The sequence below is a fragment of the Lipotes vexillifer genome, unplaced genomic scaffold (genome assembly GCF_000442215.2).
Source record: "Lipotes vexillifer unplaced genomic scaffold, Lipotes_vexillifer_v1.1 scaffold1644, whole genome shotgun sequence".
NCBI lineage: Eukaryota > Metazoa > Chordata > Mammalia > Artiodactyla > Lipotidae > Lipotes > Lipotes vexillifer.
Genome location: NW_006770071.1, coordinates 299,777 through 314,461, shown reverse-complemented (window position 1 = coordinate 314,461; position 14,685 = coordinate 299,777).

Below are 14,685 nucleotides of genomic sequence, written 5' to 3'. Positions count from 1 at the left end.
TGGAAAACCCAGCACAAATGTATTGTTATTTTAATTGGCCCTGAGGAATTATAGGTTTAACAATTGTCTAAATGTCCTTGGTCTTCAGATTGAGTGAAATCTTGAAAAACAGCGATCACCAAACTGCAGAACAAAACCTGCTCCCATTGTAGAAGCCCAGTAGTAATCTCTCTCCCTAAATTTATTTCCACCAAAGGTAAATAACCTCCCATGGGCTCCATCTTTGTTTCCTATTTAATTAAAACAACACTGATCACCAACTAATCTAGCTGGCTCTTAACAAACTATTGTATTCTAACAGGTCTGGTTTTGTTTATTTCTTTTTCCTTCTCCAGGGAGAAAAAAGGATGAAAAAATGTAGGTATTGTTTTGAGGTCACAAAGGAGATTCATGTAAGAAACTTAAACTACCAGGGGAGTCAACTCCATTTAGCCATAAAGCATTTCTCCCTGCAAGCTCAGGAAGGATTTACAATTATTTACAAACAGATAACATTGTGTAGCTCCCTCAGTATTATAGATAAGTCACCAGAAAACAACCAGTTTGACAAAATTGCCCAGCAGCCCATTAAGTATACAGCTCTGCTAAAAATCCACCAGGAGCATCCCTCTGTGGAGTTTGCTAAGGAAACAGAGAATGGAGTGAGTTTCCTACCAGACATCTGGAAATCATGAAAGAAGTAGCAGGAAATGGCTTATACCACTGATGTACTGTCATCAGTTGAAGTACTGGTTGTCGTGTGTGTGTGTGTGTGTGTGTGTGTGTGTGTGTGTGTGCATGCCTGTGATTGAGGGGGAGAGAGAGAGAAAGAGAGGGCATAAATAGATGGTAAACATCCAGTAAATGTTCTGGATCTTCTAACTGTGAATGAATGTTTTATTACAATCTGTCCAGGGATAGCTCAGCTTAGTAATGGCTAGAGAAAGGTTTTTTTCTGGTTCAGTTTTTGGAAGTGAAAAGTTATTTTCTTCATCTGAAAGGCCTTTCTTCTGGTTCAGTTTTTGGGAGTGAAAAGTCATTTTCTTCATCTTAATGTAGATAACTTCCTATTGTACTATGGTACAATTGGAAAGGAATTCAGCCATGCAAAGCCTGAGACCCTAGTTTAGTGGTGCATATTTAAAATCCTAGCAAGCAACATTTTTTTTTTTTTTTTTTTTTTTTTTGCGGTACGCGGGCCTCTCACTGCTGTGGCCTCTTCCGTTACGGAGCACAGGCTCCAGATGTGCGGGCTCAGCGGCCATGGCTCACGGGCCCAGCCGCTCCACGGCATGTGGGATCTTCCCGGACCGGGGCACGAACCCGTGTCCCCTGCATCGGCAGGCGGACTCTCAACCACTGCACCACCAGGGAAGCCCACAAGCAACATTTTTGAAAATTTATCTTTTATTTTCTACTCTCCTAAGGTGCCTTCTCTACAGACATTGAGAGAGGTCCAGGTCACTTCTGTATTTGGGAGTAGGGTTGGGGTGGGGTGGGGTGGGGCCCTTCGTACACTATAAAATAAAAATAAGTGCCAAAATAAAAATTACAGAAGCTTATACAAGTTCAATATTTGCATTTAAGATACTCTTACTTGGGACTTTCCTGGTGGTACAGTGGTTAAGTATCGCCTGCCAATGCAGTGAACATGGGTTCGATCCCTGGTCCGGGAAGATCCCACATGCTGCAGAGCAACTAAGCCCGTGCGCCACAGCTACTGAGCCTGCTCTCTAGAGCCCGCAAGCCACAACTACTGAGTCCCCACGCTGCAACTACTGAAGCCTGAGGGCCTGGAACCTGTGCTCCACAGCAAGAGAAGCCACCTCAATGAGAAGCATGTACACCACAACGAAGAATAACCCCTGCTCACTGCAACTAGAGAAAACGCCCGTGCGCAGCAATGAAGACCCAACCCAGCCAAAAAAAAAAAAAAAGATATTCTTACCTTCAATTCAGAAAGTACAATTTAATAAAATTGTGCCATTCAAAATGTAATTGGAGGATTTATTTTAAAATTTAAATTATATCACCTATAAGTATTATAATCTGGTAATGGGACAAAAGTTTAAAATTATTTGATGAACATCATCTTCTTCCAATCCTGTTGGTTCACTTCTGTAATTAAATATATTAATAACATTATTTGGATGTAATGTCAGAAATCTAAAATTTAGGCAGTAATTGAATGGGAGACCCTGACCACAAGGACCTTTGCCCCTTTCACACTCTTGATAGGCCATCACTTACTTCATTCTACTTGTTCATGATGGTAAGTAAGTTTTGGGAGTGGGAAGTGATTTGAGGAAATAAGTGATTCTTACCATTGGTTTTCAAAGGCAAGTCCATGGACTGTCACCTGCTTCAGAATCATCTGGGCTTTCCATTAGAAATTTACATTCTTGGTCCCCACTTTGAAACTTTTGAGTCAGTATTTTGGGGTGAGTCTTAGGAATTTGCATTTATTACAATGCTTAGGTGGTCGGGGGGGGGGCAGAAATGTTTGAGAACCACTAATCTATGGGGTTGGGATTGAAGGTAATAAAGCCTGATTTTAGATGTGACTAAAGTTGCAACCCAGAATCACTACTCTGCTCACATTCTGGATGGAAGTGACACCTTATGGCAGCCATATTTTTTTTTGCTTACCTCCTATCATTGGGGCCACCTAAATCACTCCAGTGGATTGGGAACCACTGGGAATAGTTTGAGCTGGCCAGTCTTAAAATCCATTTTTTTTTTTTTTTTTTAAACCAACCTAGTTCTGTTCTTGTGATGAAACACAAGCACCCTGGGCTCAAGGAGCTCCTGCAGCATTCTTACTAGTGTGGTCTTGCAGACAGCACCATGGAGGTTCTAGAGAACCATGAAAAATTCCTGTGTACTACCATGCCTCACCCATTACCCTGGGGCAAGAGTCCACCAGGGAGGTGAAGGAGGGTTGGCAGGGTAGTACTCTACCATCCCGTAGTGGCCCTACCCTGCACACTCTACCTCCTGCTCAACTCAGAGAATCCATAGGCTAAAATCCTTCCCCAGGAGTGACATGGAAGCTCAGAGATTCATGGCCAATAAGAATACGTTTTTTGTAAGAACCTGAATGTGGGTCAGCCCTCCCCACTCCATCCCTACTTTCACACTGTATTTTACTTGAATAGAGAATGATTATGTTCAATAGGTAAAAAAAAAAAAAAAAAGCCTGAACCCTCCCATGGAAAAAGACCTGGAAAGCGTCCAAAGAACAGAACTGAACGAGCACCAGGGAATGTTTACAAGGAGATAAGCCCTTGTCTGGCACTGCAACCTGCACCCTTCCCTGTAGCATAACCAGAGGACCAAGTACTCTGGCCACAGACAACTATGGTAAGTTCTGAGGTAGCTGTCCTGGCTTGGGAGAGTCTTGGCTAGATTGCAGCCTTCACTGAGAAAAAGTGAGTGCTATAGGTAAACTATAAAGCGGTACATGTGTTAGTTGTTACTCTTATCATTAACAGAAATCAGCAAATTACAAGGTGATGTCATTTGCTAATTAATCATCTCTTTCTTTGGAGGAACTCTTAGCATGTCAAAACAAAGCTTTTTTAACCCAGAAAAGTTATACACTGTACTTGTTTGTTTGCATTTGTTTTGATTCAGAAAGTTACATTTCACATTCTAAAGGAAGATTTGGGGTACTGCTGAGAAGTATTGAATTCCTCCCATTTACTTCCTCCCCATTGCAATCCTTCAAATCCGGTGCAAATGTCACCTTTATAAAGTCTTCTGATGGCCCTCTCTCCAGCCAAAATTAACAGCTCCTTCCTCTGCATTTTGGAACTTTGTAATTGTACCTCTTTTTAGCATTTCGTCCCTCTGCCTTACAGGATAGCTGTTTCACGTCTCCTCACTAGTTAATGGCCTTTCAGGGAGCAGGGGCCATGTCATCTGTGCTTACCCATAAGCTTCTATCACAGTTTACAGATAGCAAGTGCTCATGAAACATCCACTAAATTAAAGTTTGTAGTCCTACAACAGAAGCCACAAACTGGCAGGTCATAGGCTAGAAACATCTTTAAATTTTGACGTAATGGCCTATTGGCAGATTTCACATAAAACTTTGGATGTCTGGCATTTCCCACGGCTATAATCAGCTTGAACGAAGTGGCAGCTGCCCCTTTAAAGTGGGTATACTTCCTCTAGTTTTCTGCAGTTGCATTTCAATCACCTGATCATTTATATTATCTGCCTGTCCTCTGTGGACACCCTTCTCACAGAGACACCATTCCCTTATCTCCTTTGACATCAGTCAAAACTAGCTGCCCGCATTGATGGATGCATGACTGTGCTTATGGTGGAGGCTGTTCAGAACCAAAGACTGTGTGTTTGCCTGGATCAATCATTTATAGGCCAACTGCCAAGTAATCAATTGGTTTGCTGTGCTCTGTGATCTAATTTAAGGTGGCAAAATGTGATCTGATCATATATTGGTTAATTGTTTAAGGCTTAATGGCCTTAATACTAAGTAAACTTCAATCTGAAGCCAGTACAAATAAAACTAATATATACATTAATGCCTAGTTTTCATTGGTCTGAGGCTCTACCAGCGTGACGCTTGAACAGTCTCCCTCCTTAATCATTTCTAGGAATCCACCCAGGGGCTACAAGTTGACAAGGCTTTTTCTACCTGAGATCTCTATTTCCCCATGTCCCACTTTTTCCTTGACCTGTTCCAGGCTGGTATCTGATCCCATTGTGCTAGAGAACAGTTCAGATAATCCTTCCAGGTCACCAAATGCAATGGATATTTTTTCAGTGCTCTTTGTATCCAGTCTCTTGGCAATCCTTGCACTATTTACCATGCTCCCTTTTTCCTGAAGTTCTCTTATTCTTTAGTCACTGTGATACCACACTCTTCATATATTCCTACTGCCTACCTGGCTTCTCTTTGTCCAAAGCTTTCCCTTGCATATTTCTCTCCACCCGATCATTAATATTTGAGTTCTTCAAGGCTGAGTCCTGGTCTTCTTTTCTTCTTCTATATATTCTTCCTAAGAAACGTATTCTTGTCCTCAACTTTAACTACTACTCATATGCCAGTGATATCAAAATATATATTTATAGTCCATATTTTTTCTTTGTGTTCTAGACCATGTAAGTCATTGTCTACATGACATCTTTACTTGGATGTCTCAAGGGTATCTCAAGTTTAATTTTTACAAATTCATATCTCCCTCCAAGATTGGTCCTCTTCCAGGGTTATCTACCTAGTAAATATTACATCCATTCAATTGAGCAAGTGAAAAAACTGGAAATCATCTGCCTCACTCACCTCCCCACAAAATAAATAACCATCACCAAACTTGGACATTCTGCCTCCCAAATGTCTTGAATCTGGCTACTTGTTTCCATCTCTGTCATCCCCTACTGGTCTCAGTTACCATTATTTATCACCTGGACAACTTAGACAATTCGTTAACTGGCTTCCTCCAGTTCATTCCTATGTTGAACCAGAAAAATCCAGATGCAAATGTGAGCATGCTTAAAGGACCCTTTTAGTGCCTTCCCATTGCTCTTAAGGACCAGAACCTTTGAAAAGGCTGTGCATGCGCTGGCTTCTCCTTACTTCTTTTACCCCAGTCATAAATACCCTCCTAGGACTCTGCAAGCCAACCAACTTCTTTAGATGTCAACACAAACATCACTACCCCAGAAAGTCTTTCTTGACCCCCTTTAGTGTGTTCTCTCTGTAATGGCATTAATTATAGTTCGTAATAAATTCATTTTTGTGACTTTGATTAATGTGTTTCCACATTTTTGCTCATTATTCCCCTAGGAGTCTCCCTAGCCCCTGTATAATTCAGGAAATAAATATAATATATACATTTTAGGGGGTACAATTGTTATTTACCAAGTTATTGATCAGAAATATCTGAGTCCTAAGTCCAGCCTAGCTAAACACCCTGGTATATTTCAAGTCACTTCCCATTTCAAAGCAATACTGTCTATAAATTGTCTATAGAACAAAGTTAATAGAAATGCTTTAATTGAAAATAACAGATTTCTATGTGTGTGGCTCCATACATCTCTACCCATACCCTAAATTTAGAATTCTTTCATCGTTTCAAAAAGGAAAGTGTCAAAGATGGATGGTAATGACAGAATATTTAAATTGCTTCAGTAAAACCATTAAAGGGAAACTGGGAACAATATTTTGATTGATTCAGCACAACAAACAAATTGCAATGATATGCTTCTAAATTGCTACTATCATGATCTTTAGCAATTGTATAGTGTAAGTCATTAGTCAATCAAGCACTCAGTATACTGTGTGAGCTCTAACAAAAATAGGCTAGATATGATAATTAGGTGAGAGTGTGATCATTACATGAAAATGAACCTATGAATGAGCCTATGCTTCTATCAGTTTTGTGGTTATGTATGACCCTCTTCATCCTCGTGTACTGTACTAATAATTATTCCATTACTTTTAGATTCCCTCTAAAGCATTAATACATACTTGAATTCACATTGAATTCTACATCTGAGCCATAAAAAATACTCTGAGTTGGGTTTAGATTTAAAAAAAAACAACATAGTCTTACTGGTTTCAATTTCCAATCACAACTTTTCTGCTGAAAATTTCCTGACGTGGTTGCAGAGAATCCTTTGCAGGATTCTTCTTAGGGTATTGGGAGGCAGATTTCAGGGAAAGATATACTATATAATTGAGAAGCAAGGAATTATAGCAAATATTTAAAAGTCGAAGAGTTGTGTTCTCTAGACTCTGAAAAAAAATTTTAAGGGAAACATATTAACAAAGACAAGTGTCTTTCAAGCACTGCAAGTTCCTCTAGGCCTTTCCATTTCATTTCTGAAACACTGGTTTTCAGTGACACCAGCTCATCTGAATGTAAAGTGGAAAATGCCACATGTTCTGTACACTTGGCACTCCTCATCTGGCTAGTTCCCAAATCAGAACAGACTTCAGTGAACACAAAATAAGAGCTAGTGTTTGGTTAAAGTAGGACGTAATTTGAGTCACTTTTCCTGCAAATATTCTGATTAGAATCTAGAGTTTGTTTTTGTTTGAAAGCTGATCGATGGCTGATCCGAACTGTGACGCTGAATGGAGTTAGTGCTGTGCTGCACTTCTGAGCAGTGGGGATTATTTGGAAATCGAATCTCCTAACACAATCAATGACTGCCATTTATCTTCCCGAGGCAATTTGACTAATCAGCTTCTCTCATTTTCCTGTATTCTGACTTTCAACCATGCTTCCTATTAGAGGAGAAACACAGAACTCTCCTTTCAACTGCTATCCATACAATTAACATCAAAGAGAAATAAGTTACTCACAGTCACAGATAAAAAATTAGTCAATTATATACTGAAACTGGGACAAACAATTTTGTCAATAAAATCAACTGGCACAAGATGCAGACCAGTAAAACCAGGACACTGAGCAGAACGTAAGGCTTCCAGTCCCTGAAAAACCTCACTCTCCTTCCAGTCTGTCACCCACTAGCACAACTGGACAAATGGACAATGGATAATGGAGACTTGGGGAAAGAAAGGTCATGGCTCTGGAGGGGGTCATTTAGGGCCAGTTTCTTCAGCAGGGCTGTATGAGTCTGTGGAATGGACCCAAAGCACTTCCCTTTCTCTCCCCTAAGCAAACCTTCACATAAAGGCATTAACTTAGCAGCCCTTGGGACAGATGAACGTTATTTTTCAGACATAATTCTTTTTTTCTTGGTATATAATATAGAGGGGAAAAGAGCCATCGGTTTAAAAACTCAAATACTTAAATCTTGGAACACTGTTTCCCAGACATGAAGAATGAATGACTTGATTCAAGGTCATGCCTCTACACAATGAAATGACCAGCCTGAAGCATCACTGAGCCAGCCTCCGTGCCATCTTAATAGGGCAGCACTCTCCAAGCGGTCAGGGCACACGTGGCACATCCATCCGGACTTAGGAGACAGGCCGTGGTGATCCAAAGTGACGCGTTCTATTGCTCCATGGTCTTTTCGTTCCATTTGATTAGACACAGCTTCAGTTTTGACTAGTTTACAGATGGAGATGCTCGATGCATTCCAATTTGCAGTGAGGTTATTATGGGGCTGAAAAGTGAGCTCTCTTTGGTTATCTGAAGCTTGTGTGGTACAGCTAATAAGCAAAACCCCCATTATTCCATGTGTCTGAATCCCTCCTCAGTAGAAAGTTAGGTGCTTAGAGAGCTCTAGTATCTATTTAAGGTCAATTAGAATACCATTTAATGCATTATTGCTACAGTAATGCACTCTTACCTTTGCTAGGGAGCAAAATGGCCATTTCTGTAAGAGATGGAGAAATGCCACTCTGGCTTGACCTCTGACCTCCTCCTAACCACCATCAGTCATGCCATTTCTGAGGAGACTGGACCCGTATATTTTTATCAATTATAGGGCAGGGGAGGGGGACTTGAACTTAGCTAAGACATAAAGTTGGTCTCTTATAGTATTTTTTTTGGCTGCATTGGGGTTTCATTGCTGTGTGCCGGCTTTCTCTAGTTGTGACGAGCGGGGACTACTCTTCGTTGCAGTGCACAGGCTTCTCGTTGCGGTGGCTTCTCTTGTTGCGGACACGGGCTCTAGGTCTAGTTGTGACGAGCGGGGACTACTCTTCGTTGCAGTGCACAGGCTTCTCGTTGCGGTGGCTTCTCTTGTTGCGGAGCACGGGCTCTAGGCACGTGGGCTTCAGTAGTTGTGGCTGGTGGGCTCTAGAGCACAGGCTCAGTAGATGTGGTGCACGGGCTTAGTTGCTCCGTGGTAATTTGGGATCTTCCCATACCAGGGATCAAACCCGTGTTCCCTGTGTTGGCAGGCGGATTCTTAACCACTGCGCCACCAGGGAAGTCCCTTTTATAGTATTTTTTAAAGGCCCAAATACTGACGGTAAATTTCTAATACCCCCAAAACAGTTTGGACATAGTATCTGAAAGCATCACTTGTTATGTTTCCTTGTCAATGGCTCTCTTTCTTTCCCTTTAAGACCAGAATTGCATAGGCAATCAAATACCCTTAATCTGTCTGAGGAAGAGAGATGTAGAAGTGGGACTGTGTCCCTTGTCCTGTGTCTTTTCAGATCAGACTAATAGTTTCCTTGCACAGTGTCTAGAGGACCATCCATAGAGCATGGAAGATGGGGTAGGTAAAAGCCAGGGTCAGCCCAGTGCCCACTGCTGCCAACTGGACATGAAGAATGAACCACGCATTGAAGTATCCATGGGAAGGTCTGGTGACCAGGCAGAGAGGCTGACGTTGGAATTGAATAGAAAAGTCTTTGAAATTTTAATTTGTATTATGTAACAGATTCCTGACCTCATTCTTAAAGCATCAAAGTTAAGACTCAGATTTCACTTTTCTTAAAGACAACGGGCCTCTATAACATGAGTCGAACAAGAAAATCCCAAGATCAGCTAACTTGAAATCCTCAACAATTTCCTTTTCAATTTTTTTCCCCTTTTCACCACTAACCTCCAAGCTTAAGTCCACTGTGACTTGACAGAACTCTCCTGCCTGTAAGTGATTTCAAGAATAATCAAAAGATAACAGTAGGGAGGTGGGTCATCTTTTTCAAAGGTGCTTCCTGGGCTGACAGGGGTCTCATGGAGTCTTTTTATCAGTCCCGTACTGAACTTGGATAGCAGTAAACCTGGTAGCTGTGGCTGAATCTGTCCCACATGTTTGACAAGTGTTATCATGGCAAGCACACTGAGTCTAAGCAGTGCTGGACAGAATAGAAGGAAGAATAATCCCAGAGGGGCAGCCTGGGACAGGGCCCCAAATATTACATTAATCAGATTGTCAGCTTCTCAGCAGCCCTTTCAGTGAACACTGACTGAGGGTGTATGTGTGTAGGGAGGGAAGGAGAGGGAGTGAAGAAGAATGCTTTCTGCCTTTCTATTTTCTTCCCCGTTTAAAAAATACATTAATAGACTTTAGTTTCTTAGATCTGTTTTAGATTTACAGAAAAATAATGGAAAGAATAAAGAGCTCCCATATATGCCCTCACTTTCTCCCCCCCTTTTTCTCTATTATTAACATCTCGCATTAGTGTAGTGTATTTGTTACAATTAATGAGCCAATACTGATGCATAATTATGAATTAAAGTCCATAGTTGACTTTAGGGTTTACTCTTGGAGATATGCATTCTCTGGGTCTGGACAAATGTACAACGACCTGTATCCATCACCGTAGTATCACACAGAATAGTTCCACTGCCCTAAAAATTTCCTACACTATGTCTATTCACCCCTTCTTCCCCCCCAACTCCTGGCAACCACTGATCTTTTCACTGTCTCCACAGTTTTGCCTTTCCAGAATATGTTATACTTGAAATCATAGAATGTAGCCTATTCAGATCAGTTCTTTCATTTAATAACATGCATTTAAGGTTCCTCCATGTCTTTTCATAGTTTGATAGCTCATTTCTTTCTATTGCCGAATAATATTCCACTGCATGGATTTTCCAGTTTGTTTATCCATTCACCTAGTAAAGGACATCTGGGTTGCTTCCAATTTTGGACCATTATGAACAAATTGCTATAAACATTCGTGTGCAGGTTTTTGTGTCGACACAATTTTCTGCCTTCCTATTTTTTAGTATGAGACTTTGAGAATTTGGGTTAGATACAACCTTAGCCCAAATTCATGTACTCCATAAGTCAAGGAAGAAAAGCAAGCATAATAACCACACATCCCAGATGTAGCACACTGATGGGCAATTGTAGTTGTTTGGTAAATATTGGTTAAATGAACAACCAGATGACCCAATAAATAGGTTCACTTGGGGGTGTCATAGACTGAATTTTGTCCTCCCCAAATTCATACATTGAAGCCTTAACCCCCAACATGATTGTACTTGGAGATAGGGTCTTCAAGGGTGTAAAGTTAAGCGAGGTCATAAAGGTGGGTTCCTAATCTGATACGACTAGTGTCCTTATAAAAAGAGGAAAGCTAGAGATCTCTCTCCTCTCTCTTTGCACTCACACACAGAGGAAATTTCATGTGAGGGCATGGTAAGAAGGTTGCCCGCTGCAATCTAGGAAGAAAGCTTTCACTAGAGACCAACCCTGGCACCTTGGTCTTGGACTTCCAGCCTCTAGAACTATGAGAATATAAATTTTTGTTGTTTAAGTCATTCCGTCTATAGTATATTGTCATGGCAGCCCAAGCAGACTCATACAGGGGGTCTCTCTTCAATGATATTCTTAGGGAGGTTACAGTAAGGAGATGAAGAAAAAATAATGCTTGTTTTTCTTGCCTATCCTGGGGACCCCTGTGGGCTTGCATAGGCGAGAACCCATTTATCCCCACTCAGACATGACTTACCCCTGCAGTAGGTGCCAAAAGGGGCTCTAATAGTGCATCCATATATTGTATGTATACATATGTATATACATATATATACACACACACACATATATATAGTTGAGATTTAGTTCTAAAACTCTAAATGCCAAAATCATTAAGGATTCTTGGGAAATGTATGGGTTTTTTAAATAAATTAATTAATTAATTTTTGTCTCTGTTGGGTCTTCGTTGCTGAGCGCGGGTCTAGTTGTGGCAAGTGCGGGCTTCTCATTGCGGTGGCTTCTCTTGTTGGGAGCACGGGCTCTAGGCACGTGGGCTTCAGTCGTTGTGGCACGTGGGCTCAGTAGTTGTGGCTCGTGGGCTCTAGAGCACAAAAGAGCATATTCAGTTTTAAAGATTGTTATGTGTTGTCCGATTACCAGCTATACCCATTTACACTTCTACTAAGAGTTTTTAAAAATATTCATTTACCAATGCTGGCTGTTGTTACTATAAAAAACAAAAGTAAAGCAAAGTTTTTTAACTTCATAAGCAAAGCACATCTGACAGATTTTACAATTTGTATTTATTTGGAAATAATTATTGAGGTAGGGTATTTTTTTAATTTTTTTTTTTTGCGGTACGCGGGTCTCTCACTGTTGTGGCCTCTCCCGCTGCCGAGCGCAGGCTCCCGACGCGCAGGCTCAGCGGCCATGGCTCACGGGCCTAGCCGCTCCGCGGCATGTGGGATCTTCCCGGACCGGGGCACGAACCCGCGTCGCCTGCATTGGCAGGCAGACTCTCAACCACTGCACCACCAGGGAAGCCCGAGGTAGGGTATTTTTATATTTTTAATGATCATTCATATTTCTGTGACTTGCAATTCACATCTTTTTTCCCTTTTACTATCTGCTCATATTTTTCTTTTTAAATTGAAAGAAACCTTTATATATTGAGAAGACTAACTCTATGAGCCACATGAATTGCCCATTTCTTCCAGGACCTTCTTTTGACATTCAGTTGTGTGTGGGTATTTTTGGTGTGCAATTCTTTTAATTTTTATGCCACTACAATATATTGATCTATTCATTTTTGGTTTCTACCTTTAAGATCATGTTCAGAAATTCTCACAAATAGCAAGGTCAAATATATATTTTTTCTGTATTTTTATCTAGTACTTTGTTGTTTGGATTTTTGCAGTTAAATCTTTAATCATCCCATAATTATTTGTGTATACAGTGTGCAATAGGAGTCTGGTTCTTTTTAAAGAAGTATGAACCAACTTCCCTCTCTCTCTGACTCTGTTCTATTTCTCACTGACTTCTTGAGAAAATCTGAACTGAATTAGAAGATCTTCCATCAACAGAGATCAGGAAAAGAGAGCTAGAAAGAGAGGGAAGAAAAAAAAAAAAAAAGGGGAGATCAAGGGGGAAATTTTGGTTGAAAAAGCCAAGTAGAAAAGCCACTTTAGTTTCTCCATCTTCTAAATGAGCAGGTTGGACAGGATAATCTGTGGAGCTCTGTTCCAGCTCAACTTTATAGAATTTGAGGACTGAGGGCAAAACACCACTCTCATCCAGTTTTTCTAAAATGAGACTAGTGCACACTAAACTACTCTAAGCTGAAATGACTTTTAAGCTCAGGAAATACTGGAACCCACCTGAAAGGATCTTCAAGAACTTTTAACCTCAATAAAATCATTTTGCTGATAAGGACGCTGAGTCCCAGGGAGGTTAATGGATCTACACAAGATCCCGGCCCAGGGCTCAGGCCCACAAATCCATATGCAGCTTCCCTCCCGCCCAGGTCTCTAGCGATCTCTTCATTTCCTCTTGTCTTCCTTTTCTTGTCATCTCTTCAGTACGGAATTCATTTCACTCTAATCACGATTGCTCTGCTGGAGGTGACACTGTTGGCAATGAAAGCTGAGAAAGAAGGTAGCTCGCACCAGGAAAAATGTAACAGAGAGTCTTTCTCTTAGGAAATGAACCACTTAAGGCAGTGTGTATGTGCTTTAGGCCCTCTCAGGCACTTTAAAATATTTTCCTCTGGGAGCCCAGAGATCTTTTCACTTCTCTTCCGAGAATCTGATTGCAGCCAAAGCAACAGACTCTCCCATTTTTGCCTAAAAGCAATGAAATGATTACCTATATCCTTAATTTAAATTCCCACTGACAGCTCAGACACTGTTGCAGGCTGGAGGGGGCGAGCTGACCTTCACATCTGTTGTCAGTGTGGAGACAGAGGGGAATTTTATTGACCAGAGAGGAAAATATGCATTAGGCAAACCAAGCAAGGATGCTCTGACCTATTGGAATATAGTGCGGGGCAAAGGGCACAGGATTAGAGCTGCACATCATCTTAGCGTAAATGCCAGTTGCGTCCCTTTGTGAGCTCTGCTGCAGCCCCTGCCTGTCTGTACCTTGGGGACTGTAAGAGAGTCTCTTTCAGTTGCTCTTTGCTTATCTATGGCATTGAGAAGAGCTTTGCTGCTAGCTCCCTCGGGGCTGCCTCTTGAAAAAAAGGGAAAACAACTGATTGCAACATTGCGAATCCCAGAAATTCCATCTGCATATTTTCGGAGCCTCTGGTACACTGGGTCACTCCTTAGGGGGACAGTTTACTGTATTTGCTTTTAGAAATGAACCTTCAGAAATCATTTAAGGGAATGCCCAATGAGCAATTCCGCTTTCTTCTGCCCATTCCCCACCCCCATCCCCGCTAAGTGTCTTTGGAAAAGCTCCTCTCTAGGGACACTTGTTCCTGGTAATGTTAAGCCCCCGTAATGCATGAGACTCCTGGATATTTTTGTTGTTTACTTCTTTCCTCACTTCCCATGTATAGGAGGAGAAGGGCAGGCTCCGGGGCCTGTTATGAGTTCACCAGAGTCCTGGGAACCAGCTGTCTTAGGGTCTGCCTTTCCCTAGAAAAGCTCCTCTCTAGGGACACTTGTTCCTGGTAATGTTAAGCCCCCGTAATGCATGAGACTCCTGGATATTTTTGTTGTTTACTTCTTTCCTCACTTCCCATGTATAGGAGGAGAAGGGCAGGCTCCGGGGCCTGTTATGAGTTCACCAGAGTCCTGGGAACCAGCTGTCTTAGGGTCTGCCTTACCCTACTGCCGGGATTACAGCGCTGTTCTAAGTGGCAAGCACTGGCCTATGTGCTTGATATATATTTTCTCATTAGGCAGGTATTACTAGCATCCCTTTTGACAAATGAAGAAACTGTGGCACAAAAAAGTTCAGTAACTCCCCAAGGTGATACAGCAAGCAAGTACAGGAGCTGTGGTGTGAACCCAGGCATTTTGATTCTAAAGTCCATGCCCTGACTTACATTTCCTCGTCTCTCTTTCTCCTTCTCTCTCTCTGAAGCAGAGGCTTTTG